The sequence below is a fragment of the Bubalus kerabau genome, chromosome 1 (assembly GCF_029407905.1).
Source record: "Bubalus kerabau isolate K-KA32 ecotype Philippines breed swamp buffalo chromosome 1, PCC_UOA_SB_1v2, whole genome shotgun sequence".
NCBI lineage: Eukaryota > Metazoa > Chordata > Mammalia > Artiodactyla > Bovidae > Bubalus > Bubalus kerabau.
The window spans coordinates 137,690,222-137,718,185 of record NC_073624.1 but is presented as its reverse complement, the minus strand read 5'-3'; the positions used below and the strand labels follow the sequence as shown (position 1 = coordinate 137,718,185).

The 27,964-nt window shown below is 40.2% G+C and overlaps 1 long non-coding RNA gene across 1 annotated transcript; it reads right to left on the bottom strand.

Annotated features, from left to right (window-relative positions):
• Positions 1-4,253: 4,253 nt before the first annotated feature.
• On the bottom strand, positions 4,254-21,019 carry LOC129658907 (uncharacterized). Its single transcript, XR_008717576.1, has 3 exons — positions 20,899-21,019; positions 5,915-6,410; positions 4,254-4,388 (listed from the first exon to the last, which is right to left on the bottom strand). It is a non-coding gene; the product is annotated as an uncharacterized LOC129658907 (long non-coding RNA).
• Positions 21,020-27,964: the final 6,945 nt, after the last annotated feature.

Below are 27,964 nucleotides of genomic sequence, written 5' to 3'. Positions count from 1 at the left end.
TGTCATCTTATATAACAAAGTTGTTTCCTTTGATAGATAGGGTAAGGGACTGCTCACCTGAATCCATTTAGGAATTCAGATGGGTCCTTTATGGACTTCAGTGTTGCTCGAGTTCAGTCTACCACTCACTTGCCAATATTTCTAGGATATGGCCCTCTAGGGTTTTTACTTTAAAGCCTGCTGAGTCTTTGTCTTCTTGGCTCTATAAAACTCCAATAGTTCTACTCTTCGGAGTTTTTCAGTTTAGCTCATTAGCCTCCTGACATCTTCAAATACATTGGATATTTGAAGGGGAGACAACAATGTGTTTGAGGCCTCTCTACTAACTGCTGCTGCTGCTGCTGCTAAGTCACTTCAGTCATGTCCGACTCTGTGCGACCCCATAGACAGCAGCCCACCAGGCTCCCCCGTCCCTGGGATTCTCCAGGCAAGAACATTGAAGTGGACTGCCATTTCCTTCTCCAATGCATGAAAGTGAAAAGTGAAAGTGAAGTCGCTCAGTTGTGTCTGACTCTTTGCGACCCCATAGACGGCAGCCCACCAGTCTTCCCATCCCTGGGATTCTCCAGGCAAGAACACTGGAGTGGGTTGCCATTTCCTCCTCCAATGCATGAAAGTGAAAAGTGAAAGTGAAGTCACCCAGTTGTGTCGGACTCTTAGCGACCCCATGGACTGCAGCCTACCAGGCTTCTCCATCCATAGGATTTTCCAGGCAAGAGTACTAGAGTGGGGTGCCATTGCCTTCTCCGCTCTACTCACTAGTCCTACATAAATGCTGAAGTCTGTGCTAGTCTCCCTCAACAGCAGCCTTTTGTCATGACCAAACCTTGTCCTCTACCTGTGTGCTCCCTCCCACTCCCTCCAGAGATGTCCTCAGGTTAAAAGAAAATATAGGTCCTCAATGTCAGTTCACTATTTCCTCTAGGGATTTCACCTCTTGCCTATTTTAATTTCAAGATTGCACAGTTGATCTTTGTTTCTTAAGCACTGCAAGAAATTTCACTCTACCTGTCAGATTTTTTCCCCTTACCTCTTAACACCCCATGCAACTTCAGATTAAAGCCAATAGCTTTTGCGGAAAACAGACCAAGTAGTTAGGGCCTCTAAAATCTCCAATTTTAAAAGATGTATTGATTTCTCTATTCCCCAGTATTTGCCTTATACATGAGTCAAGCTCCACTTACCAGCCTATACCTAAAATTGACAAGGCCCCTGGGAAAAACTGGTAGCTAATTGCCCGCTCACCTGTAAATGATCCTCCCTGCTCTAGAATTTTTTTTTTAATTTTATTTTTAAACTTTACATAATTGTATTAGTTTTGCCAAATATCAAAATGAATCCACCACAGGTATACATGTGTTCCCCATCCTGAACCCTCCTCCCTCCTCCCTCCCGATACCATCCCTCTGGGTTGTCCCAGTGCACCAGCCCCAAGCATCCAGTATCGTGCATCGTAGCCAGTCCAGGTTCAATGCTCTAGAATTTTAGTCTGAATAGTTCCTTAGATTTTTCACATCTGTCTGATTTTTTAAAATATGTATTTATCTGGCAGCATTGGGTCTCAGTTGCAGCATGAGGGTCCTTTGGTGTACATGTGGGTTTCTCTCTAGTTGTAGCATTCAGTAGTTGTGACACCAAGACTTAGTTGCCCCAAGGTATGTGTGGTCTTAATTCCCTGACCAGGGATCAAACCCACGTCCCCTGCATTGGAAAGTGGATTATTAACCACTGGACCATAGGGAAATCTCTCTGATTTTTTAAGTATTATTTTTATTATCCATCTGGCTTTTTCTAGCTGTTGTCTGCATGCATGATGCTAAGTCACTTCAGTCTTGTCCAACTCTTTGCGACCCCATGGACTATATATAGCCTGCCAGGCTCCTGTGTCCTTGGATTCTCCAGGCAAGAATACTAGAGTGGTTTCCATGCCCTCCTTCAGGGGATCTTCCTGACCCAGGGTTGGAACACTCATCTCTTACATCTCCTGCTTTGGCAGGTGGGTTCTTTACCAGTCACACCACCTGGGAAGCCCAGGTGTTGACTACAGGAGCATAACTTACCACTTCCTGACATAACCTATCATGAACTACTTAGTACACCCTATTTGGAGATGAATGACACCCTACTTACTCTGTAGAACAGAATCATAATTGGTCCTTTAGAAATGTTCTGGTCAGTGAGAATCTCCACAAGGTTCCACCTTTATCTAGATATTTACTTTCTTTACCTTTTAACACCATATGTATATGGGCAAACTGCTTAAGTATGTTTGCCCAATATTCAACTGAGTATAATTTTTATGTGAGCATACTAACCAATGAATATGAAAGCATCCAGTAACCACTTGAAAATCACAAGGGTTAATTTAGAAATGATGATACTGCTACTGATGGGTGAGGATAGGCAGTGACCACTTATGAGAACTTGTTTCTGAACATTATTTTTTTGCACAGTTCTTCTGTTGGGCTGTTTGTCTTCTTATTATTTAATTATAAAAATTATTTATTCTTAAAAAGTCCTTTATCTGCTGTGTGTTTTGAAAATACCTTTCAGATATGTGGCTTGTCTTTTCATTGCTCTAATGTTATCTCTTGAAAAGCCAAAGTTTAGAATTTTGATGTGGTACAATTTACCAGTTTTTTAATTGATCATACTTTTAATGTGTATCTATGAAATGTTTGCCTAACCTAAGGTTACAGAGTTTTTTTCCTGTGTTTTCTGTAGAGGTTTTATGGTTTGAGCTTTTATATTTAAGTTTATCTGTGATTCATTTTCAGTTAATTTTTGTGCTTGGTACAAATTATGAGTCAAAATTTTTGTAAATATTATATGGATAACCAATATTCCTGCACTACTTATTGAAAAGACTCTTATTTTTCCAATGCATTGCCTTGGCTCCTTTGTTGAATATCATGTTGATTTGCTTCTGGACTCTATTCTCTTCTGTTGATCTATATTTCAATCTTTATACCAATACCACATTGTATAAATGCTTAATATTTTTGAAATGAAGGTTAAAATGTCTGTAAATTAATATATTTCAAATACTTTGAAATCAATAGTTTTTTGAGTTACAAAATTGAAGGCTTGAAGATTTAAATGACTCAAGTATTGATAACATTTTCTAAATCACTAAATTTAAAACTCTAATATTAAACTCATAAGCAAATGCTAACATAGAAAAGAGGCTTTTAAGATTAAAAAAAAAAATAGAACTCTGTGATTGTACAGAACTTCAGAGAACTCTGGAGAAGGAAAGAAAATCATTGAAATTTTGGAAAAGGGGAAATATGTGGAAGACTTTCCGAAGTTGCCCGTATTAATTGCAGGAGACCATTAGATCTTTAAAGTATCAATATCTGATTCACAACCCCAAAGATATGGATTATTTTGGAATAGAGCTAGATTTGGGAACCATGTAATAGTCAAATGAATAATCCAGACACAAGTAAATCAAACATGTTTAATCATTGTGGAAGGAGCATAAGAAAATAAATATGCCATACAGAAATGAGGACTGCAGTGTAAGATATCTGGGGACAAGCTAAATATCAAAGAAATACACTATTACTTTTAATAATTATTGAGATCTATAGAATAGCATACATTTACACAAGTACAACTGTTTTATGTTAAAAGGTCTGACTTCTACCTACAAGACTAGAAGGAGTCATTATTAATAGCTTCCAATTTTTAAATCTCATTTTGAGTCCAGAAGCAGATCCTGACACAATAATTCAGTGCAAGTATTTTTATTACAAACAGCAGGAGAAGTAGAGAAACAATAAAGGAAAGAGAAAGCAGCCCATAAAGGATGTGTGGTCTAGCCATCTACCACTGCAATTAGCTAGAGCTTGATCTTGTGGAGAAACACTGGGAAGCCTCAAGAGTTATCCTGAGCAGCTAGGAAACTGAGGCATTTATGCATCAACTCCCCGGAGTCACAATTTGAGGGCTTCTGGGGTGAGAATGGTATTTCTCAGGCATTTCTGTCCTTCCAAGTCTTCAGAAATAGTCCTCAAGTAAACAGCCGTATACACTGGCAGTTAGAAGTCCACCAGAGTTCATACAGTTGGTAAAGTCTGAAGGGAAAGGATAAGGCACAGACAGATTCTGCTGCAGTGGACTAAAGGACTTTGAGATTCCATTTAATACATTATTTATAACCTTTACAGAGACTGCAGGGAGGTTTTTTCTATCTTAACTTTAAAGAGAAACCAAGACATCTGATAATTATTGTGTACCTTTTATGTACCAGACACTGCTCGGGACTTCTGGGATAGAATGATGATCAGAACCGACTGGAAATATGCCCATGTGGAGTTTATACTGTAGTTGGGGAGACTGGCAACCATGTAAATGTATACAGCTACAGACAGAGACAAGAGCTAGCAGGAAAAAAAAGCAAAGTAAGGTAATCAAGAATGACATGGGATACTTTTTTTAGATAAATAATTTAGGGAAGCCTGGTTATTGGGAGGATATTGAGAAGAGAACAAAATGTAATGAGGGAGCCAGCCAAGTAAAAGTTACAGGCAGAGGAAATAGCAAGTCCACAGCCCCAAGGTGGATCTGGGCTTGGTATGCATAAAGAACAAGGAAGCCAGTGTGGCCAGAGCAGAGGAAGAGTGGGTACTAATCAGGAGTAAGGTGAGAGAGGTCAATCATTGTGGGTCATAGAAAGGACTTAATATTTAACTTTAGAGTTAATCAAAAGTGCAAAAAACCTGCCTGCCAATGCAGGAGACATAAGAGACACAGGTTTGATCCCTGGGTCAGGACAGTCCCCTAAAGGAGAGCATGGCAACTCACTCCAGTATTCTTGCCTGGAGAATCCCATGGACAGACAAGCCTGGCAAGCCTCAGTCCATAGGGTCAAACAGAGTTGAACTCGAATGAAGCAGCTTAGCACGCATGATCGTGACAGTTAAGAGCAGAAGGAGGAAAACAAATTAGGAGTCAGTTGTGCTAATTCAGAAACAGTGATGGTGTTAAATGACTCTCCCAAGAAGACAGAATTATTAAGTGTTTAATCATCAGCTCAGACAGAAGTCTGACTTCCTTCCAAGCTGATGATCTTTGCACTGCTGTGCTCCTTCTCCTTTACAGCATGACATTCATTTCTCTAGAATTCTTTATGAATGTGTGCAATTGGTGATCTCTCTTTGCCAAATTAAAACAAGGGTAAAACCCTCAAATTGGCAATCTAAAAAATTTATTCATTTGGCTGCTCTGGGTCTTAGTTGTAGCACTCAGAATCTTCATTATGGCATGTGAGATCTTTAGTACAGCAGGCAAACTCTTAATTGTGGCATGTAGGGTCTAGTGCCCTGACCAGAGAATGAACCCAGGCCCCCCCCCCGCATTGTGAGCCCAGAGTCTTAGCCACTGAACCACCAGGGAAGTCCATCAGATTGAAAGATTTTTCAAAATTCCATTGATAGCCCAGATTTAATAAATTGTGGCTGCTTATTTTTTTTCAAATCCTGGGAAATATGAAAATTTTAAACTTGCAGCACTAATATTTCACAAATACCTTTGGCTGCCAGCTCCACCTACAAACATTATCTTTTAAGACTCACTGAAATCTCAGATTGCTGCTTTTCTGTGTGCTGTGAGTTGAAAAGAACCCAGAGTCATTTGTTTCCTCTACAAGCCTCAGGTATTTCGTGAGTCCACATTTAAGTCAGGGATACTTTCTTTCCCTCATGAGAAACTTTTACGTCTCAAAGGTCAATAGAAAGCCTTGGAATATGCAGCCTTTTTTTATCTTGCTAACAGTAGGAAAAGAATAGAAAGAAAGAACCTCACAGTAAGAGGACATAAAGAATAAAAGGAATGGCAACATAATTTCTTTCATGTTTTTTCAGTCAAAGAAAGAAAACAAGAATAGCCCTGGCACAGTAATAATTACCTGGTTAGCATTCTGGCAACTTGCTGGGTTTGTTATGCTACCGGAATATTGATGGGCCTGACTCTGGGGTAGTTTGGTCCAATTAATGACAGGATCATGACTCCTCTTCACAAGCTCCAACATTGGCTTCTGCAGACTTCCTGAGGCAGTCCTCCCCAACGCTGGCCCTCCTGAAGCTCCATTCAGGTATTGGAAATAGGGAGGTGACCGTTTCTCCTTCTGTGACTTTCTTCTCTCAGAGACACAGACATCACCTTTCTTAAAAAGGGCATTTACTTATCTTTGGCTGTGCTGGGTCTTCGTTGCTGTGAGTGGGGTTTCTGTACTTGCGGCAAGTAAGGGCTACTCTTCTTTGCCATGTGGGGTTTCCCATTGCAGTGGCTTTTGTTGCTGCGCATAGGCTGCAGAGCCCGCAGACTCAGTAGTTGTGGCACATGGGCTTAGTTGCCCTATGGCATGCAGAATCTTCCCAGACCAAGGATCAAACTTGGCTCTCCTGCATTGGCAAATGGATTTTTTTTTAATGAATTTATTTTTAATTGGAGGAGAATTGCTTTACAATGTTGTGTTGGTTTCTGCTATACATGAACATGAATCAACCATAAGTATATATATATGGAAGGCTGATTCTTAACCACTGGACCACCAGGGAAGTTCACAAACATCGTCTTTTGTGGCCTAGGTCAGTAATAAATCCCTCTGCCATGATCAAAACACTTGAGCCTGGGGTGGGGGAGGGAGGGTCGGGTCCTGGATAATAATCCACAAGGTAAATACATGGTTTGTCTTTCAGAATCGGGGGTACACATTTTAGTGTACTAGGGTCACTAGAGTCAGAGAACCTGGGTTGGAATCCCAGCTCCTCTACTTACTAGTTATATGGGCAAATTGCTCAGCCGGCAGTGCCTCCGTTTACTGGTCTGAAAAATAGGAGGAAGAATAAAAATAATATTTACCTTGGAATTTTAGTTAATGCAGAAAACCATTTCTGAATAACTCTCCCCATTGGTAATGCACATGTGCACATAACCTGATTCACTCCCTTCCTCTATTTAGTCCATGTCCCCAGAATTCTACTGGCCACATGGCCCAGGGTTATACTGATGAAATAGCTGTCACCTAATTAAGAAATAGTCATTCACACTGTCCTGGGAGTCTCAACAAGGATTTCAGGACCCAGAATCATTGCTCCTAGATGGCATCAATCATAGCCAGAACAAGGGTAGATTACAGTCATCCCAGGGAATTGCTAGCCAACTCACGATAACCTTTCAATCATGCTTCTCTGGCATGGAAGCCAATTATTTGGCATTATTATAAGTAAATTATTTATTTATTAAAATTATTTGGTCCCCACTGATTTCATTAGAGAAAAATTCTGGAATATAAATTAAGCACTTGGAACACAAAGTAGAACTACATCTATAACTGTTAGTTACTGTCATTGCTGTTCATCCTTTGGGAAAAAAAGAGACAGTGCTGAGGCTAATGCTCACAACTTGCATGTGTCCATCTCACTGCAACAAGAGAAAAGATGTCAAGGAAACTTTTTTTTATAACATTAAGACTTAAAAAAGAGATTCTAAATCTGTAAGATGAGAGAGCAAGAGATGACCATGTAAATTTTCACATTTTAACTAGTTGTGTGGTATGAAGAAGGGAGAAGTAATTTGAATTTGGAAGAGAATTTGTAGAGTTCCTATCTTAACCAAAACATACATTTGCAAAAAGATGAATTTTTGAAATGATAGTCCTTGTATCTTATTCGCCTCTTCTGGGCTCAGCAAGATAACTAACTATCTCCAAGGCTATCAGTAGAGCTGTCCTTTTTCTATTTTTTTTAAGCTACATATTTTTGTCACATTTTTGTGGCCAAGCTTTTTAGCATTAAGTATTTAAGAAGTTAGCAGGATGATGGTAGAATGTGAGCGTGAGCAGGAAGCATTGCAAAGGGAGTGCCTGCCAATTTCCCAAGCACTCTTTGTGTTCCTGAGTGAAGACAGCATGTATGAATGTCTTCACATGTAAATGAGAGTGCTTTGACCTGCCCATGGAGCTATGGTGTGTTAAATGTCTTGCTGTTTGGTACTCAAAAGAAGTCACTCGCTGCCACTCTCAGATCTATAAATCAAAACTTAGAAAATGAAATATCACTGGCACAAATAGACCAGAGTCCCCCTTATACTTAAAGCAAGTTGTAATCCCAGCCAGTTCAGGCAAAAAGTGGGATCAAAGGTTCCTAAATACAAAGAGAAGATGGATTGCCAGGAGTGTAGGAAGCTCTTAATGTACTCAGTGAGGCCCCAGTGACATGAACTGTGTGGCTTCATCGTACAGATAAAGGGGTCTTTGTCAGTTGGAACTCAGGGCTCTTACTTTGTACTGGTTTAAGGTAAATAATTAGTATATTCTGGCATTTGTTGGATGATTGGCCTTTTAAATGGAAAGCATGTTTTTCATTTTTTAATGCTCATTACCATAAACCAATATCAAGTAATTTTTCATCCTGACTTTTCCTGTCATTCATGGTAGCAGCCTTTTCATTATATATGTATCACCAGCCACATACACATTTGCTTATGCATTTAAATATTTTTTAAGCATGAACTTCTTTTGTATATCCACATCCAATCCTGTAGCCTCGGGTATGCATTCCAAGTCTCAAAAAAATAGCAGCTCAGCTTGATAATTCAGGTATTTATGAAAACAGAAAATTAGCTCATTAGTGGGCAGAAGAAAAGTCAGCAAAAAAAAAAGCAAAGAGCTTTGCTTTCCAGTGACGGCTTTAACATGTAGCTGAAACTACTAAATTTATGAAAAGTTTAAATATGTATTTCTGAAGAGTTGAGAATTCAGCTCAAAAAGCAGACTTTAGATTTTGGTTTTCTATATAAATAAATAAATATATATATAAAAAATATATAATTTAACTATATATAATCTTAGTTTTATATCTAAATAGATCCGAACTTTAAAATTAAAATATTTTCTAAAAAGTTTTCAAAGAAGAAAGCTATTTTATCAATTTTAGTTTATAATAAAACATAGTTATTAATAGCGTACAATATAGAGGAAGATACTATTAACAGTCCTCCACCATGGTACCTTTGGTATACGTACATGGAAAATGCCAGAAAGATACAGAGTTTAAGAACATGAGTTTTATAGGCAGGACCTGAGTTTAAATTTTAATTCTGCCACTTATTTAAGTTACTTTCTTCTTTGTTCCTCAGTCTCCTTTGTTCCTTCTTTGTTCCTCAATCTTCTTTGTTCCTCAATCTCCTCATTAATGACATGAATAAAATGAATAGTGCACCAACTGCACAGCATTGTTACAAAGACTAAATTCAACAAATCTGGGGAAATTCCTGGAGTAAAACAGGTCAGATCAGATCAGTCACTCAGTCGTGTCCGACTCTTTGCGACCTCATGAATCGCAGCACGCCAGGTCTCCCTGTCCATCACCAACTCCCGGAGTTCACTCAGACTCACGTCCATCGAGTCAGTGATGCCATCCAGCCATCTCATCCTCTGTCGTCCCCTTCTCCTCCTGCCCCCAGTCCCTCCCAGCATCAGAGTCTTTTCCAATGAGTCAACTCTTCGCTTGAAGTGGCCAAAGTACTGGAGTTTCAACTTTAGCATCATTCCTTCCAAAGAAATCCCAGGGCTGATCTCCTTCAGAATGGACTGGTTGGATCTCCTTGCAGTCCAAGGGACTCTCAAGAGTCTTCTCCAACACCACAGTTCAAAAGCATCAATTCTTCGGCGCTCAGCCTTCTTCACAGTCCAACTCTCACATCCATACATGACCACAGGAAAAACCATAGCCTTGACTAGATGGACCTTTGTTGGCAAAGTAATGTCTCTGCTTTTGAATATGCTATCTAGGTTGGTCATAACTTTCCTTCCAAGGAGTAAGCATCTTTTAATTTCATGGGTGCAGTCACCATCTGTAGTGATTTTGGAGCCCAGAAAAATAAAGTCTGACACTGTTTCCACTGTTTCCCCATCTATTTCCCATGAAGTGATGGGACCAGATGCCATGATCTTCATTTTCTGAATGTTGAGCTTTAAGCCAAGTTTTTCACTCTCCACTTTCACCTTCATCAAGAGGCTTTTTAGTTCCTCTTCACTTTCTGCCATAAGGGTGGTGTCATCTGCATATCTGAGGTTATTGATATTTCTCCCAGCAATCTTGATTCCAGTTTGTGTTTCTTCCAGTCCAGTGTTTCTCATGATGTACTCTGCATATAAGTTAAATAAACAGGGTGACAATATACAGCCTTGATGTACTCCTTTTCCTATTTGGAACCAGTCTGTTGTTCCATGTCCAGTTCTAACTGTTGCTTCCTGACCTGCATACAAATTTCTCAGGAGGCAGAGCAGGTGTTCTGGTATTCCCATCTCTTTCAGAATTTTCCACAGTTTATTGTGATCCACACAGTCAAAGGCTTTGGCATAGTCAATACAGCAGAAATAGATGTTTTTGTACTCAGTAAATATCACTTATTTTTATAAAAGGCAGAGTAATGAAAACTTCTCCTACTTTCAGTTAACTTAATAGCCTCCAAGGATGGATTCACCATCCTACTTATTTCAGTTCAAAGAAAATCAGTTTTAGACACAATTCATACTTGTTGCTCTAAGTTGCTTTTTAGTTAGACTTAACCCAAAGCATACATGAAAAGATGCTCTTAATTCCATATATATGTGTTATTATACAGTATTTGAAGCAGGGTACCCAAAGCCAGTGCTCTGGGACAACCCAGAGGGATAGAGTAGGGAGGGAAGTGGGAAGGGGATTCAGGATGGGGGGAACACATGTATACCTGTGGCCAATTCATGTTGATATATGGCAAAATCCATCACAATATTGTAAAGTAATTATCCTCCAATTAAAATAATTAATTTTTAAAAGAAATTTTTAAAAAAAGAAGAGAGGCTCAAACTTATCAATATTTGAGCAAATTGAAATAGCAAAATTCCCTCTTTACCTCTCAGGTTAGCAAAGGTAAAAGGGATTCTAAATTTCATTGTTGGTGTACACTGGGAGGAAAAGAATCCTCTTCTACTGCTGCTGCTGCTGCTAAGTCGCTTCAGTCGTGTCTGACTCTGTGCGACCCCATAGACGGCAGCCCACCAGGCTCTGCCATCCCTGAGATTCTCCAGGCAAGAACACTGGAGTGGGTTGCCATTTCCTTCTAGGGGTCTAAATTGGCATGGACTTTCTCAAAGGCAGTTGGGCAGTATACATCAAAATCTGTAAATTGTATATTCTCTTGACCCAGAAATTCAACATAAAGAAATTAATCCTAAGAAAATGTTAGACAATGAGGCAAAGATGGATAAACAGGATGGTCACTGTGGTGTTATTTACAACAGCTTCAAATTAGAAGCTACTTGAAAGGGGTTACAAGTTAATGATATTGGATCAGGTCCATAAGGTAGAATTCAGTGGAATCATTCACAAAAATGATAGATTTTATATAGAAAAGATGAATCAAGAGGAAAATAGCATCATTACAGCATGGTTCAAGTTTTTGTAATATGCATACATGTTTGTGCATAGGAAATGTCAGAAAGGCCATACCCCAGAGCATTTCCAGTTATTACGTCTGAAAGATAGAATGACAGGTGATTTATTTTATGCTTGTCTGTGAACTATGGGCATTTTACAAGGAAAGTATACTACTTCTGTAATCATAGAAACATCTGTGAAACTGGTTAATAAAAACTTAATCAAGTGAAGCGCCTAAATCTACAGAAAAACATCATGGTTTTAAACTACTGGACAATGAATGAGGCATTCAAAAATGCAGCTTTATATGTACTTTAGTTTTTTTATTCCCCTAACCAAGTGATCTCCAGTATGGGCAGAACAGCTTGATAGAATTTCAGTCAAGGAGGCTCTGTGGACCTGTACCTGGAATAGAAGCGTTGCTTTTTGTTTTGTCTCCCCATACTGCCCATATCCTCAGGGCAGTTTGTTAGAGTTAACACTCCTTCAATCTAGCTGCTAGGTGTAATTTGGAATTCATTGAATTGTTGACATGGTTGGCCTGGGCCAGTGTGATTCAAGGTTAAGAGGACTAAAAGTCAAAGTGAAAAAGAAGTTCTGTGGTACATAAGAAAGGCAATCATTGAAGGGCTATTCCAGAACAGTGGAATTAATGAAAAGCTATCTGTCTTCTGTCAGTAACACCCAAATTCTAAAGATCTATATATTTAACCAGTCCAAATAATGGTTAAAGTTGAGATGGACGTTTCACAAAAGGAGATTGACAGTCAAAAATCAGTGGACCAGATTTTATACTTGGTAAAGAAAGGTTATCAGTAGGCAAGTTTTTAAATAAAAGAGGATTTTAGTTTGGGTGGGCTTCCCTTGTGGCTCATCTGGTGAAGAATCTGCCTGAAATGAGGGCGACCTGGGTTCGATCCTGGGTTGGAAAGATCCCCTGGAGAAGAGAGAGTCTACCCACTTCAGTATTCTAGCCTGGAGAATTCCATGGACTGTATATTCTGTGAGGTTGCAAAGAGTCAGACACAACTGAGAGACTTTTACTTTCACTTTAGTTTGGGTAGCCAGAAAAGCATTAAACTTCTGAAGATTGGTTAACATAAGATACTAATTTTTTTAAAGTTATCTGAGGGCATCAAAATCCAAAAGCATATTAATAATTTTCTGTTAGACTATTATAAAAAATTCCACGTATAAATTGTCATATATTGCTGTATATTATTTATAAACATTGTGTATTTAAATTATGCTGAACAAGGAGGTCTTTTTCAGAAAATATTCCAAATAGAAATGTATCTCAGCCACTGATGTTTGATAAGGCCAAGTTAGAATGTACCAAGATGAATGGTTCAACAGCATCATCCCTGTGGTGATGTCTATGTGGTGGGGGCAGGGGAAGCAAATGAGAGAGAGTTGAAGACAGAAACATTTAGTAAGAAGAGGAGAAGATAAAGACAGGAAAGATAAATTAACTGAGAAGTTAAGAACTTTGAGTTCTTCTCCCATCTCTGAAGATGAATCTCCAGATCTTAGTCTCTCATTTATCATTATAAATAAAAGATGTGAACTGTAAATGTCTAGAAGTCTTCATCATTCCAGTCTTTCCTTATTCTCTACTTCTGTAGGCTGCCTTTTTATTTGAGATGACAAACTGAAAAAATGCAAAATTTCAGTCAGAGTTTGCATAGATACATTTCTCTTCATCAGACCACTGGGATCCCCACACTAACATAAGTAGAATCCAAAAGCCAAGAGACTTAAGTAAACAAATGAAATGCAAGTGACCAAGCAGTTGGGAAGAACTCAGTTATCCACTCATTAAAAAAAAAAAAACCTATTCCAGAGCAATACCATGAAGAAGATTTACACGTTTATTGCTCAGATCACAGAGACCACCAGTTTTAGATGATCAATAACTTTAAATGGTTGAGATTAGAGAATATGCCAATTTGTGACTCCTCAGATCAGATTAGATCAGTCACTCAGTCATGTCCGACTCTTTGCGACCCCATGAATTGCAGCATCCCAGGCCTCCCTGTCCATCACCAACTCCCGGAGTTCACTCAGACTCACGTCCATCGAGTCAGTGATGCCATCCAGCCATCTCATCCTCTGTCGTCCCCTTCTCCTCCTGCCCCCAATCCCTCCCAGCATCAGAGTCTTTTCCAATGAGTCAACTCTTCGCTTGAGGTGGCCAAAGTACTGGAGTTTCCACTTTAGCATCATTCCTTCCAAAGAAATCCCAGGGCTGATCTCCTTCAGAATGGACTGGTTGGATCTCTTTGCAGTCCAAGGGACTCTCAAGAGTCTTCTCCAACACCACAGTTCAAAACCATCAATTCTTCGATGCTCAGCCTTCTTCACAGTCCAACTCTCACATCCATACATGACCACAGGAAAAACCATAGCCTTGACTAGACGGAACTTTTTTGGCAAAGTAATGTCTCTGCTTTTGAATATGCTATCTAGGTTGGTCATAACTTTCCTTCCAAGCAGTAAGCATCTTTTAATTTCATGGGTGCAGTCACCATCTGTAGTGATTTTGGAGCCCAGAAAAATAAAGTCTGACACTGTTTCCACTGTTTCCCCATCTATTTCCCATGAAGTGATGGGACCAGATGCCATGATCTTCGTTTTCTGAATGTTGAGCTTTAAGCCAACTTTCTCACTCTCCTCTTTCACTTTCATCAAGAGGCTTTTGAGTTCCTCTTCACTTTCTGCCATAAGGGTGGTGTCATCTGCATATCTGAGGTTATTGATATTTCTCCCAGCAATCTTGATTCCAGCTTGTGTTTCTTCCAGTCCAGCGTTTCTCATGATGTACTCTGCATACAGGTTAAATAAACAGGGTGACAATATACAGCCTTGACGAACTCCTTTCCCTATTTGGAACCAGTCTGTTGTTCCATGTCCAGTTCGAACTGTTGCTTCCTGACCTGCATACAAATTTCTCAAGAGGCAGATCAGGTGGTCTGGTATTCCCATCTCTTTCAGAATTTTCCACAGTTTATGGTGATCCACACAGTCAAAGGCTTTGGCATAGTCAATAAAGCAGAAATAGATGCTTTTCTGGAACTCTCTTGCTTTTTTCATGATTCAGCGGATGTTGGCAATTTGATCTCTGGTTCCTCTGCCTTTTCTAAAAGCAGCTTGAACATCAGGAAGTTCACGGTTCACATATTGCTGAAGCCTGGCTTGGAGAATTTTGAGCATTACTTTACTAGTGTGTGAGATGAGTGCAATTGTGTGGTAGTTTGAGCATTCTTTGGCATTGCCTTTCTTTGGGAGTGGAATGAAAACTGACCTTTTCCAGTCCTGTGGCCACTGCTGAGTTTTCATCTTTTGCTGGTATATTGAGTGCAGCACTTTCACAGCATCATCTTTCAGGATTTGGAATAGCTCAACTGAAATTCCATCACCTCCACTAGCTTTGTTTGTAGTGATGCTTTCTAAGGCCCACTTGACTTCACATTCCAGGCTGTCTGGCTCTAGGTCAGTGATCACACCATTGTGATTATCTGGGTCGTGAACGTCTTTTTTGTACAGTTCTTCTGTGTATTCTTGCCATCTCTTCTTAATGTCTTCTGCTTCTGTTAGGTCCATACCATTTCTGTCCTTTATTGAGCCCATCTTTGCATGAAATGTTCCTTTGGTATCTCTGATTTTCTTGAAGAGATCCCTAGTCTTTCCCATTCTGTTGTTTTCTTCTATTTCTTTGCATTGATCTCTGAAGAAGGCTTTCTTATCTCTTCTTGCTATTCTTTGGAACTCTGTATTCAGATGCTTATATCTTCCCTTTTCTCCTTTGCTTTTTGCTTCTCTTCTTTTCACAGCTATTTGTAAGGCCTCCCCAGAAAGCCATTTTGCTTTTTTGCAGTTCTTTTCCATGGGGATGGTCTTGATCCCTGTCTCCTGTACAATGTCACGAACCTCATTCCATAGTTTATCAGGCACTCTATCTATCAGATCTAGGCCCTTCCACTGTATAATCATGTGACTCCTAGTGGCATTTTTTTTAAGTCATGTTCTGTCTTTTCTCAGTTTAATCATTATTCAAACAGTAAAAGTCTATATTTTAATTTAAGATATACTTGAACACAGAACTGTACACTTTGGTGTCTGTCAGTTACTCTTCATGCCTGGAATAATTTGAAAAGAAATTTGTTATACCCTAAAAAGATAGAAACTTCGACCAGATGTCTCTGAACCAAACTCCATGAGTATTGCCTAAGCAAAAACTAGCCACTAAAAGATAAATCTGCTAATGCAGCCATTATATATTATGAGCAGCACACAAGCACACATGAGGCAAAATAGGGGATTGACAGAATCTACATCTCATGATTTTCTTTTATCTCTTTTTCCCGCTCTCCCTCCCGTCCCCTTCCCTCTTCTTTCTATCTCTTTTTTTCTCTCTTTCTTTCTTTCCTTCCCTCCTTTACTTTTTTCCTTTAAGCAAAAGGTGCTGTCAAGTTTCAGGACTTTTTTTTTTTTTCTTTTTACCTTGCCATGTGGTTGCTGGGTTCCCCATCCAGGGACTGAACCTGGCCTAGGGAGTGAAAGTACCGAGTCCTAATCACTGGACTGCCCGGGGAATTCCCTCAGGACATATCTAAAGTAATATTTTTGTTCATAAATTATACATTCTATAGAAATGCAAGCCTGGGGAATTGATATAATAGGGTGCATATTTTTAACATATGATGGATCACTTTGGTTGATGAAGTAATTTCTAGATATTGTTTTAGACATTGACCATCCTAAATTTCAGTGGCCTTTTAGCACTTTATCCCAGAAGAGTTTAGTGAAAATGTGCAGAAAGAAAGAATAATAACTAGATCAAAAAGAGCTCACTGCAAGTGCAGAGTGATGATCATTATAAGTAGGAATATAGCCAGCCAGTGAGAAAGATTTGGTGAACCAGGTCAAAGATAGATGCTAAGTGCCATTTTCATCACATCTTTATAAATTAGTGGCAAGATACATAAGAAATAGAGAAAATACATTAATTTTATCCTCAACTAATATAGGTCATGTATGGGTGTGAGAGTTGGACTGTAAAGAAAGCTGAGCACCAAAGAATTGATGCTTTTGAACTGTGGTGTTGGAGAAGACTCTTGAGAGTCCCTTGGACTGCAAGGAGATCCAACCAGTCCATTCCAAAGGAGACCAGTCCTGGGTGTTCTTTGGAAGGAATGATGCTAAAGCTGAAGCTCCAATACTTCAGCCACCTCATGCAAAGAGTTGACTCATTGGAAAAGACTCTAATGCTGGGAGGGATTGGGGGCAGGAGGAGAAAGGGACGACAGAGGATGAGATGGCTGGATGGCTTCACCAACTCGATGGACCTGAGTTTAAGTGAACTCCGGAAGTTGGTGATGGACAGGGAAGCCTGGTGTGCTGCGTTTCATGGGGTCGCAAAGAGTCTGACACGACTGAGCGACTGAACTGAACTGAACTGATTATAGGACTGCTGCTGCTAAGTCGCTTCAGTCCTGTCCGACTCTGTGCGACCCCATAGACGGCAGCCCACCAGGCTCCCCCGTCCCTGGGATTCTCCAGGCAAGAACACTGGAGTGGGTTGCCATTTCCTTCTCCAGTGCATGAAAGTGAAAAGTGAAAGTGAAGTCGCTCAGTCGTGTCCGACTCTTAGTGACCCCATGGACTGCAGCCTACCAGGCTCCTCCGTCCACGGGATTTTCCAGGCAAGAGTACTGGAGTGGGGTGCCATTGCCTTCTCCGGAATATAGGACTAAGCATCATCATAAAAACCACACACATAAAGGGAAAAAAATACAGAGAAATCTTAAAATGTACTGAACCATTTATCTTAATGAGTAGAGGTGCCTTAGAAATATTGGGTAGAGACAGGGGTAAATGTTTGAGCTAGAAACAGTACATGACTACCTCCAATACTTAAAAATTGTATTAATAAGTAACTTCCTCATTTCTTACCATAGTAAGTCATCCACTGCTCTTCAACCTACACTCTACCAGAAATTCTGGTGGAATCTGTTTCCTCTCTGTGCATAAGTTCATCAAACTCAACATTGCTTCTAGGCTTTCAGTCTAGTTGACCATCTGTTCCCCACCTCTTCTGCACCATCACTCCATATTCACCCATTCCTAGTGTCTTCTCTTGTCATTTCAGCACAAGCCTAATCCCACTTCCTCTTGGAAGCCTTCATGGCCGTTTCAAGCTGCATTGATTTTCAAAGTCTCTGACCTGTTGTTTAGGACTTCCCTGGTGGTCCAGTAACTTAATTTTTTATTGAATTGAACTGACTCTATAGTGGTAAGCATGTGAATCTATTGTTGTCAAGGTAATTTTAATATTAAATATAAGTATTTTAACCCATGTCATCTATATACCTGAGATTTTTGGCATATTAATGATTAATTTTCACAATTATCTGATCAATAAACCTTTATTAAGCCCCTTCTACACTCCAGACACCGTGTTATTTGACAGAGATACAGAGTTAATATGGCTCAGTCTCATAACTTGATAATGACAATCCTGGACATTTGTATGAATAACATTTATAGCTTATGAAACAGTTTGACATTTTATGTAACATAATACCTACAGTAACTCTTTATTACTGAGATTGAATGGAAGCTAGGAATGTTCTAATCATGCTCAGAAATGACTCTCTTAGCAATTTTATTGCTATCAAGGGCCCCAGTTCTACACAATATCTCTTACCATCAGCCTTAGCCACTGGAAGAAGATAACTGGGCATTTCATCAATGCTGTTCCCCTTTTACTAGTGCATTCCTTATACATGGGTGCTCAGTTGCTAAGTCCTGTCCAACTCTTTTGCAACACCATGGACTGTAGCCCGCCAGGCTCTTCTGTCCATGGTATTTTCCAGGCAAGAATACTGGAGTGTGTTGCCATTTCCTCCTCCAGGGGATCTTCCTGATTCAGGGATCAAACCCATGTCTCTTGCATCTCCTGCCTTGGCAAACAGGTTCTTTACCAGTGAGTCACCTGGGAAGCCTGCATTCCTTATAAAGTTGACAAATGGAGTATCTGCTGGGCCCTCTACAGAACATAGTGGGCTGTTGCGTTTTCCTGAATTACATGATTGTTGTTTTTGTTGTTCATTTGCCCAGTTGTGTCTGACTCTTTGCAACCCCATGGACTGCAGCACGCCAGGCCTCCCTGTCCCTCACCATCTCCCTGAGTTTGCCCAAGTTCATTTCCATTGTATCGGTGATGCCCTCTAGCCATCTCATCCTCTGATGCCCTCTTCTCCTTCTGCCCTCAGTCTTTCCAAGCATCAGGGACCTTTCCAATGAGTTGGGTGTTCACATCTGGTGATCAGAATACTAGTGCTTCAGCACCAGTCCTTCCAATGAGTATTTGGGGTTGATTTCCTTTAAGATTGACTGGTTTGATCTTCACACTGTCCAGGGGACTTTCAGGAGTCTTCTCCAGCACCACAGTTCAAAGGCATCAATTCTTTGGCGCTCTGCCTTTTTTGTGGTCCAGCTCTCACAACTGTACGTGACCACTGGGAAGACCATAGCCCCGACTATATGTGGACATTTGTTGGTAGACTAATGTCTCTGCTTTCCAGCATGCTGTCTAGGTTCATCATAGCTTTCCTGCCAGGAGGCAATCGTCTTCTGATTTCATGGCTGCAGTCACCATCTGCAGTGATTTTAGAGCCCAAGAGAAAATCTGTCCTCTTCTTGATAGATGATACATCTACTCAAACAGGTACAATACACTTAGCTCTTTGATATCTTTTCTATTTTTTGCCATGGTGGGTGTGGCATTTTTTACTTGATGTTGTCTTCCTCCAAACTTCTAACAGCCACCCTCAAAGACAGCATCAACATCATCTCCTTGGGGACTTTCCAGAGTGCTAATTCCTGGATTACTCAAAAGTGCTCCTATATAAACTCTCCCTTATCTGCCTTTATGTTGTTCCCTGCTTGATCCAGCATCCTCAGGATTGAGTTTCATACATTCTCTCTCAGTTCTTGCTGCACACATTGACCTGTGTATCCTCACAGAATAGCCCTTTTCTCTCTCAGTCTATGCACTTCCATAGCTGGACTGAATGGTGGTTTAGTGCAAGTTATTCACCTGGGGGCCAAGGGTGAAAGTGAAAACAAGACAGGGGACTCCAGCCATTGGAGAGAACTGAGCTTTAGCAGAGCAGTTTGGTCCACTTTTTCAGGCCCAAAGGAGAATCTGGGGATTCAAGATGTTTTAGACTATTAACCCAGATTTCCCTGTGTCGTGTGTCAAGGTCTCACTTCTCCAAATATAACCCTGCCATTGGTGCAGAAAATGTGCCAAATTGGAGAACTCAGTTTCTTCTATAGTTCTTCTACTTTTGTAATTAAGATTTGGGACCTGATCTGACTCAGCTTTCCAGAGAGAAGAGTCTCTTTATATGTTGCCAACAAGAACCTCTGACTTCCATACTCACTTTTTAATTTGGTAATTAAACATCCTCAATTTTCATTATCTATAGCCTCTAGCTATATAGTCATCCAATTCCATAGTCATTATAACTACTCTTTTTCTCTTGCACAGGTTATCTAATACTGTGTTTAAAAAGAACACCCCCAAAATTACTGGTATAAAATTGCAATTTTAGTATATTTACAGATTCTGCAGGGCGGGAATTTGGACATGGAAGGAATTGCTTTTCTCAGATTCATGATATCTGGGATATATACTGGGAAGGCTTAGGTAGCTTCAAAGTAGTGAAAAGAAAGTGTTAGTCACTCAGTCGTGTCCACTCTTTTGTGACCCCATGAACTGTAGCCCTCTAGGCTCCTTTGTCAGTGGAATTCTCCAAGCAAGAATACTGGAGTGGGTGGGTAGCCATTTCCTTCTCCATGGGATCGTCCAGACCCAGGGATTGAACCCGCATCTCCTGCATTGCAGGCAGATTCTTTACCATCTGAGCCACCAAGGGAAGCCATGGGGTGCCATTGCCTTCTCCATTAGATAGCTTAAGGTCACTCAAAGGGCTGAGAACTAAATTTATCTGGAGTGGTTCCTAATTGGGGGTAATTTTGTCCCCAGAAACGTTTTTATTTGTCACAACTGAGGAAAGGAGGTACTACTAGTAGCAGACAAGGGCAGAGGCACGGCTAACCACCCTCCAGTGTCAGCACTGTCCTCCAGTGATGGATTGCGGGGCCTCAAGTGTGAATACTACTGAGGTCGAGAAATCCTAGCCTGGACGTTTCTGCCTCCATATACTGGGTACCTGGCCTAGGACAGCTCAAAAGCTGAGTTCTGGGACCTCCCCACATGACAGGCTCCCTCGTACCATGGCAGCCTCAAGGTCAGCTGAATTTTTACATGGTGGCACAAAGTTTTAAGAATAAACAACGCTGTCACTGAACCCTACACTTTAGATGATTAAAAATAAATATCTGTCATTTGGGAAAAAAAGAGAGTAAATACGTCTAGAAAAAGCTGCCTGACCTTTTATGATGTGTGTGTATGTGTGCTCAGTTGTGTCCAACTCTTTGCAGCTCCGTGGACTTCAGCCTGCCAGGATCCTCCAGGCAAGAAAACTGGAGTGGGTAGCCATTTCCTTCTCAAGGGCATCTTTCTGACCCAGGGAGTGAACCCATGTCTTCTGAGTCTCCTTCACTGGCAAGGGGATTCTTTACCACTGAGTCACCTGGGAAGCACCCAACCTTTTATAATATAATCTCATAAATCACATAGGATCACTTCAGCCTTGATCTTATTGATGAAAGCAGTCAAAAGTACATTCAAATTCAGGGATAGAGGACATAGTTCCTACTTATTGATGGGGGGAGGGAGTATAAAAACTTTTCCAGCCATGTTCTAAGGACACCATAACCCATATCTCTTATACATCTGAGCTATGCCTGTTAGTGCATTTTATTCTACCAGTATCACATCCCAATCCTGTACTAATTTATTATTAACAGTTGTATACTGTAGCATGTCAGGCACTACTCATCTTCTACCTACCACGTGATGGAGTTCTCTCTGCTGCTCAACCAGGGAGTTATTCAGCTCTACAATCTCTTAGGGTAGCTTCTGGTTCCAGTTTTCACAGATAAGGTCCCCAGAAAATAAATGCTGAAATTCTGAGGGTTGCATGTGGGAGATTTGAGGGATGCTTGTAGGAGCAACACCTTTGAGGGTATAGGGTAAGAATTGGTCAGAGGGAGAAGTTGAAATGTGAGGTAGTTGCAATGCCCTCCTGGATCCTACAGGATGCTCTGAAGATGGGATGATCCTTTAGAGCTTTTTGTATCAGACGTAAAAGTTTCAGGCTTTCCTAACCCTGCTTCAGCCAGTTGCTGAATGTAAGCTGCTCCCTTGGAGGGGGCATAAATTTGGGAAAAGCAGTATCAGTAAACAGGGCAGTTCCTCGAATGGGGCATAGTCTTGCGTTTTCAGCAGGTAATATACTCCTGTCAGCTAGAGGACTAAATTCCTCAAGGGGAGTCTGGTTGTCACATTTGCTACAGGTCTTATTTTTTTTTTTTTTTTTTTTTACCAAAGTAACCTTTTATAATCCACATTTAATTTACTAGGGAAGAAAATTGTCGTTTATCCTTAGTGCGTGCTCTGTAATCGCCATTTGGTTTATTTTCAAGTTCAGTGTGTTTGAGATGTGCCACTTAAAGTATCATGTAACGACTCATCTCTGTAGGAACACAACAGATACAGGCAAGAGCTTATAGCCTGATGCAAATAATTCTAGTTGCATACCACATGATTCCAATTTTAAGCAATCCATTCAGGGGAAAAGTATCCTTGTTTTCCTGTTCTCTGAAAAATAGTTGACCCTCCACCCACAAGATATTTCATTCTTCACCTCAGAAAGAGAGTTCAAATTTGTTCAGTTCACTGGAGCTCAGCTCAGAAAAATAACTACATAGGCTGTTTGTTATATTCCTTTCAATACAGAAAGGAACAAAATTGATGACAAAATTTCCAAACTATCTGTGTTTGTTAAATAACCTTTATTACCTTAAGGTGAAATAAATTACTTTAAGGTGAGATAAAACCTGTGGCTTATTTATTTTTCTTTAGGATTAGTTTAGGAAGACTTACTAAATGCTTCCTCTCCATAGAAAATGCAACCCTATGGACAGGTTTTTGGAACTGCTATGGATTTTTATATTCAAAAATACCAGTATTAGTAGTAAACACACCATTAAAACTGAAGTAAGAGATGGTAAAGGGAAGTAAAAACAAAGGAAACTTCCCCTCAATAGCAGGGCCAAGAACTAGAGTGAGGCAAATGAAGAGTCTGGAGTACAAATTTTACTGAGAAATTCACTCTTAAGCATTGGTTCTGCCCTTGCATGACCCTGAAAATGAGTACCTCCTAAAATTTCACACCCAGGCCTCTCTTGCCTTGTCCTAATCCCATCTCTGTTCAGTAGGACATCTGAACAGTAATTAGGTAGGAAGTAGGTGGAACGGGCTGGTGTCTACATGGAATGTATATTTGTTTTGTTTTGTTTTGTTTTTTTTAATTTTATTTTATTTTTAAACTTTACATAACTGTATTAGTTACCTGTCTTCTGATCCATTTTTTTGGTGGTTCTTAAAACAAAAGTCACCCCACTTTGTATCAAGGGTTCCAGCTAACTTGATCATACCCAGTTTGACCAGGAGTTAACATCTGAGCTAGAGACAGTTGTCTGTGGTCTGCACCCTTTGATGTGATCTATTGCGAGACTTCTGCCCAGCAGGGGCATTTATACCAGATGGTAACTGTTCAAATCAATCCGATCATATTTTGGAAATTTTGAATGGAATTTACAGTGAGAGTAAGCAGAAACTGAAGTAGTACCAAGTAGGAAATCTCAGAAAGAGAAGGTCACCAGTACAAGTAGAGAGAGTCAAGGAAGGTAGCTGGCAGCAGAACAGGAAGAAGCAGCTCGTGGAGAGAGAGATTGAATGGTTAACTCTTGAGTATCAAGCACTGTTTGAGTTGTGTTTAGACCACCACTGGCTTCAGACTCCTGTGACTACTCTTATATCTTAAATTGGGATGATGACACCCTTGCTTTCACTGAAACCTGACTGTTCAGTACTGAAACGTTTCTCATCTTTCTTGCCTTTTTCCTTCTAATAAAACATATTAATAGAAATAAATTGTACATTTTCCTGTACATTTCAGGACTGTAGTTCCAGAGGCTCTGAATAAAAGTGTTTTGTCCTAAAATATCTTCCACAGCTTCTGACCATGGTTTCTAAAATTGAAGAACAGGTGATTCATGTTTGGGTCCTGAATGTATTTCTAGCTTGACAAATTCCCTGTTAAAACACAAATACACCTGAAAGGGGCATATTTGAACTGCTGCCAAACAACCTCTTATTTTGTTTTATTTGCTAGTGCAACTCATGAGAATGAGATGGAGAAAATCCTCCTAATGGGAGGATTAACCGATCGAGGTCAGCTCCATCCTGTAAACTTTGGCCTCAGCAAACTCCAGGGCTGGGTCAATCTGCGGGTCATATTTTCACCTAGCTTGCATGATTTGGCTTGAGACATTTGCTCTTGTAAGAGCTGACAACTTAGCTTACAAAATAAGGTGACTGTTGACCAAACCAGAACTGAGTTACCATCCTTGTATCCTCACATATGCAAAGGGCACAGGAGTCAGTCAGAGAGACCTGAGTTCAAATTTTGGTTCTGCTCTTTATGCACTACTGCTGCTGCTGCTAAGTCGCTTCAGTCGTGTCCGACTCTGTGCGACCCCATAGACGGCAGCCCACCAGGCTCCCCCGTCCCTGGGATTCTCCAGGCAAGAACACTGGAGTGGGTTGCCATTTCCTTCTCCAGTGCATGAGAGTGAAAAGTGAAAGGGAAGTCGCTCAGTCATGTCCGACTCGTAGCGACCCCATGGACTGCAGCCCACCAGGCTCCTTTGTCCATGGGATTTTCCAGGCAAGAGTACTGGAGTGGGGTGCCATTGCCTTCTCCGCTTTATGCACTAGGTAACCTTTAAATTGGCAGAGGAGCCTGGTAGGCTGCAGTCCATGGGGTCGCTAAGAGTTGGACACAACTGAGCGACTTCACTTTCACTTTTCACTTTCATGCATTGGAGAGGGAACTGGCAACCCACTCCAGTGTTCTTGCCTGGAGAATCCCAGGGACAGGGGAGCCTGGTGGGCTGCTGTCTATGGGGTCACACAGAGTCGGACACAACTGAAGAGACTTAGCAGCAGCAGCAGCAGCAACCTTTAAATGATAAGACAATTTTGCTACCTGAGGTGCATCCTCATTTGTCAAATGATAATAAGATTTTGTGGGGTTATTTTGAGGATTATAAATAACATAGACAAAGCATTTAGTATCACTGCAGTAGGAACCCAATTTTTAAAATGTACCTGATCATAGCTGTTATATACGAATATTTTCAATACTCTGATGAGTATTGAAACTTCTGCTTTAAGTTGAAACTTCTATGCCAAACACTGAAGACCAAATTAATCTTTGTTTTTTGACTGTTTATTTCCCATTATAAGCAAATTGTCTTTTTTCTGTCAGTTCCACACATGCTAGGCTGTCTTTAGCGTTTCTGCCCCTATATCCTTTATCACACAGGGTTCTATAGTTTACAAAGGAATTTCCATGTCTTATCTCATTTGATCCATTGAAACATGTTTTATAATCCTTACTTTGCAGATGAGGAAACCGAGGGCCAGAAAGTATAAATAACTTGCTAAGCTTGCATAGTATTGAGCTGTACTCTGAAGCAGAGCCTCATAATTACCCAGCCACAAAAGTGAAAAAAGAACACAGAGACAGTGATGACAACATTCTTGGTTTATTGGATAGGGAATCTTACAAGTCAGAAGCCAAAGATCATGGAGCAACACTCCATCACCTTTGACAGAGCTGAGCAAGCAAGACACAACAGCAGTCTTTGCTACTTGAGGGAGGGGGAGGCTGCCATTTATAGGGGAACTTATTGGCTCATCATTTACCAAGTAAATCAGCATCTGGGGCAGGCAGCAAGATAGTTACTCATTAACAGGATTGGATGGTCATGTGAGTGGAATGTAGGTGAAACCCAGAATGGTCAAGCAGGGATATACAGAGAGCAAGAGAACTACCATCTTCAGTGACCTGATCATACACATAGTGAGTAAGCAATAGGGTGAGGCCTAAATTTCTTGTTTTTCTTTTTTTTTTTATTCTTATTTTATATTGGAGTATAGTTGATTAATAATGTTGAGTTAGTTTCAGATATACACCAAAGTGATTCAGTTATACACCAAAGTGATTCAGTTATACATATACATGTATCTGTTGCAGCCATGAAATTAAAAGACACATGCTCTCTGAAAGAAAAGTTATGACAAACCTAGACAGTGTATTAAAAAGTAGAAACATTAACTTTGACTGCAAAGGTCCATATAGTCAAAGCTATGGTTTGCCCAGTAGCCATATATGAATGTGTGAGTTGGACTATAAAGAAGTCTGAGTGCCAAAGAATTGATGTTTTTGAACTGTGGTGTTGGAGAAGACTCTTGAGAGTCCCTTGGACTGCAAGGAGATCAAACCAGTCAATCCTAAAGGAAATCAACCCTGAATATTCATTTGAAGCACTGATGCTGAAGCTCCAGTACTTTGGACACCTGATGTGAAGAGCCAACTCATTGGAAAAGACCCTGATGCTGGGAAAGATTGAAGGCAGGAGGAGAAGGGGATGACAGAGGACAAGATGGTTGGATCACATCACCAACTTAATAGACATGAATTTGAGCAAACTCTGGGAGATGGTGAAGGACAGGGAGATCTGGTGTGCTACACTCTATGGGGTTGCAAAGAGTCGGACACAACGGAACAACATTCTTTTTCAAATTCTTTTCCCATATAAGTTATTGAGCAGAGTCCCTTGTGCTATACAGTAGATTCTTGTTCGTTGTCTGTTTTAAATATAGCAGTGTATACATGTTAATCCAAAATTCCCAATATATCCTTGCTCACTCTTTCCCCCTGATAACTGTAAGTTCGTTCTCTGTATGTTTCTGTTTTGTAAATAAGTTCATTTGTATTGTTTTTTTTAGATTCCACTTATCAGCAGTATCATATTTGTCTTTCTGCCTGACTTACTTTGCTTAGTTTGATAATTTTCAGGTTCACCCATGTTGCTGCAAATGGCATTATTTCATTCTATCTCATGACTGAGTAGCATCCCCACATCTTCATCCGTTAATCTGTTGGTTGACATTTAGGTTGTGTCCATGTCCTGGCTGTTGTAAATAGCGCTGCAATGAATATTGGAGTGCATGTATCTTTTCAAATGACAGTTTTCTCTGGATATATGCCCAGGAGTAGGATTGCTGGATCATTTGTTAGCTCTATTTTTAGTTTTTAAGAAACCTCCATACTGTTCTCCATAATGGTTGTTCCAATTTATATTGGAGGGTGTAGGAGGGTTCCCTTGTCTTCACACCCTCTCCAGCATTTATTTTTTGTAGATATTTTATGATGGCTATTCTAACCAGTGTGAGGTAGTTGTATGAAAATCATTGTACTTTTGATTTGCATTTTGCTAATAATTAGCCATGTTGAACATCTTTTCATGTGCCTTTTGGCCATCTGTATGTCTCTTTAGAGAAACATTTGTGTAGTTCTTCTGCCCGTTTTTTAATTGGGTTGTCTGTTTTTTTGATATTGAGCTGCATGAGCTGTTTGTAAATTTTGGAGATTAATCCATTCTCAGGTGCATCATTTGCAAATATTTTCTCCCATTCTATGGGTTTTTTCATTTTATTTATTATTTCACACCTTCTGATTTGAAAGCCCATAAGGTTTCCACAGTGGTTCTCAGCCCTCACTGTTCATTTGAGTTTTCTGGGCACCATAAACAACTATCCATGTCAAGGCTCCATCCCAGACCAATTAAATCAGAAGGGAACTGGCCTGAGACTTGGGAATATTTAAAACTCCCCAAGACATTCTTAGGCTGTACTAGACCAGTTCCAGTGAGAATCCTGTCTCTACTATAAAATTTAGACCATCTTAATCTCTCTGATGAATCTTTTATTGTGTTCATTAAAATTTATACATATTTAGCACTTTATTTTAGAAGCCATATAATGTAAATTCTGGAAGGAACTTCATATCCTTAATTAGTCTGGTTCTAAAACTTGGATCTGAGGACTGGACAGCAGAAAAATAAGGGCAATATAACAGATGTAAGGGGCTTCCCAGGTGGTTCAGTGGTAAAGAATCCACCTGCCAATGCAAGAGACATAGGATACATCCTTTGGATCCCTGGGTCAGGAAGATCCTGCAGAGGGGCAAATGGCAAACCATTCCAGTATTCTTGCTGGGAAAATCTCATGGACTGAGGAGCCTGGTGGACTGCAGTCCATGGGGTGGCAAAGAGTTCTGACCTGACTAAGCACGCACCCCAGCAGATGCAAGCCAATTATCTGTTGGAAGAGCTGATTGTTATTTTTTTTTTTCACTGTTACTCCAATTTTTTTTTTTTATTTTATTTTTAAACTTTACAAAATTGTATTAGTTTTG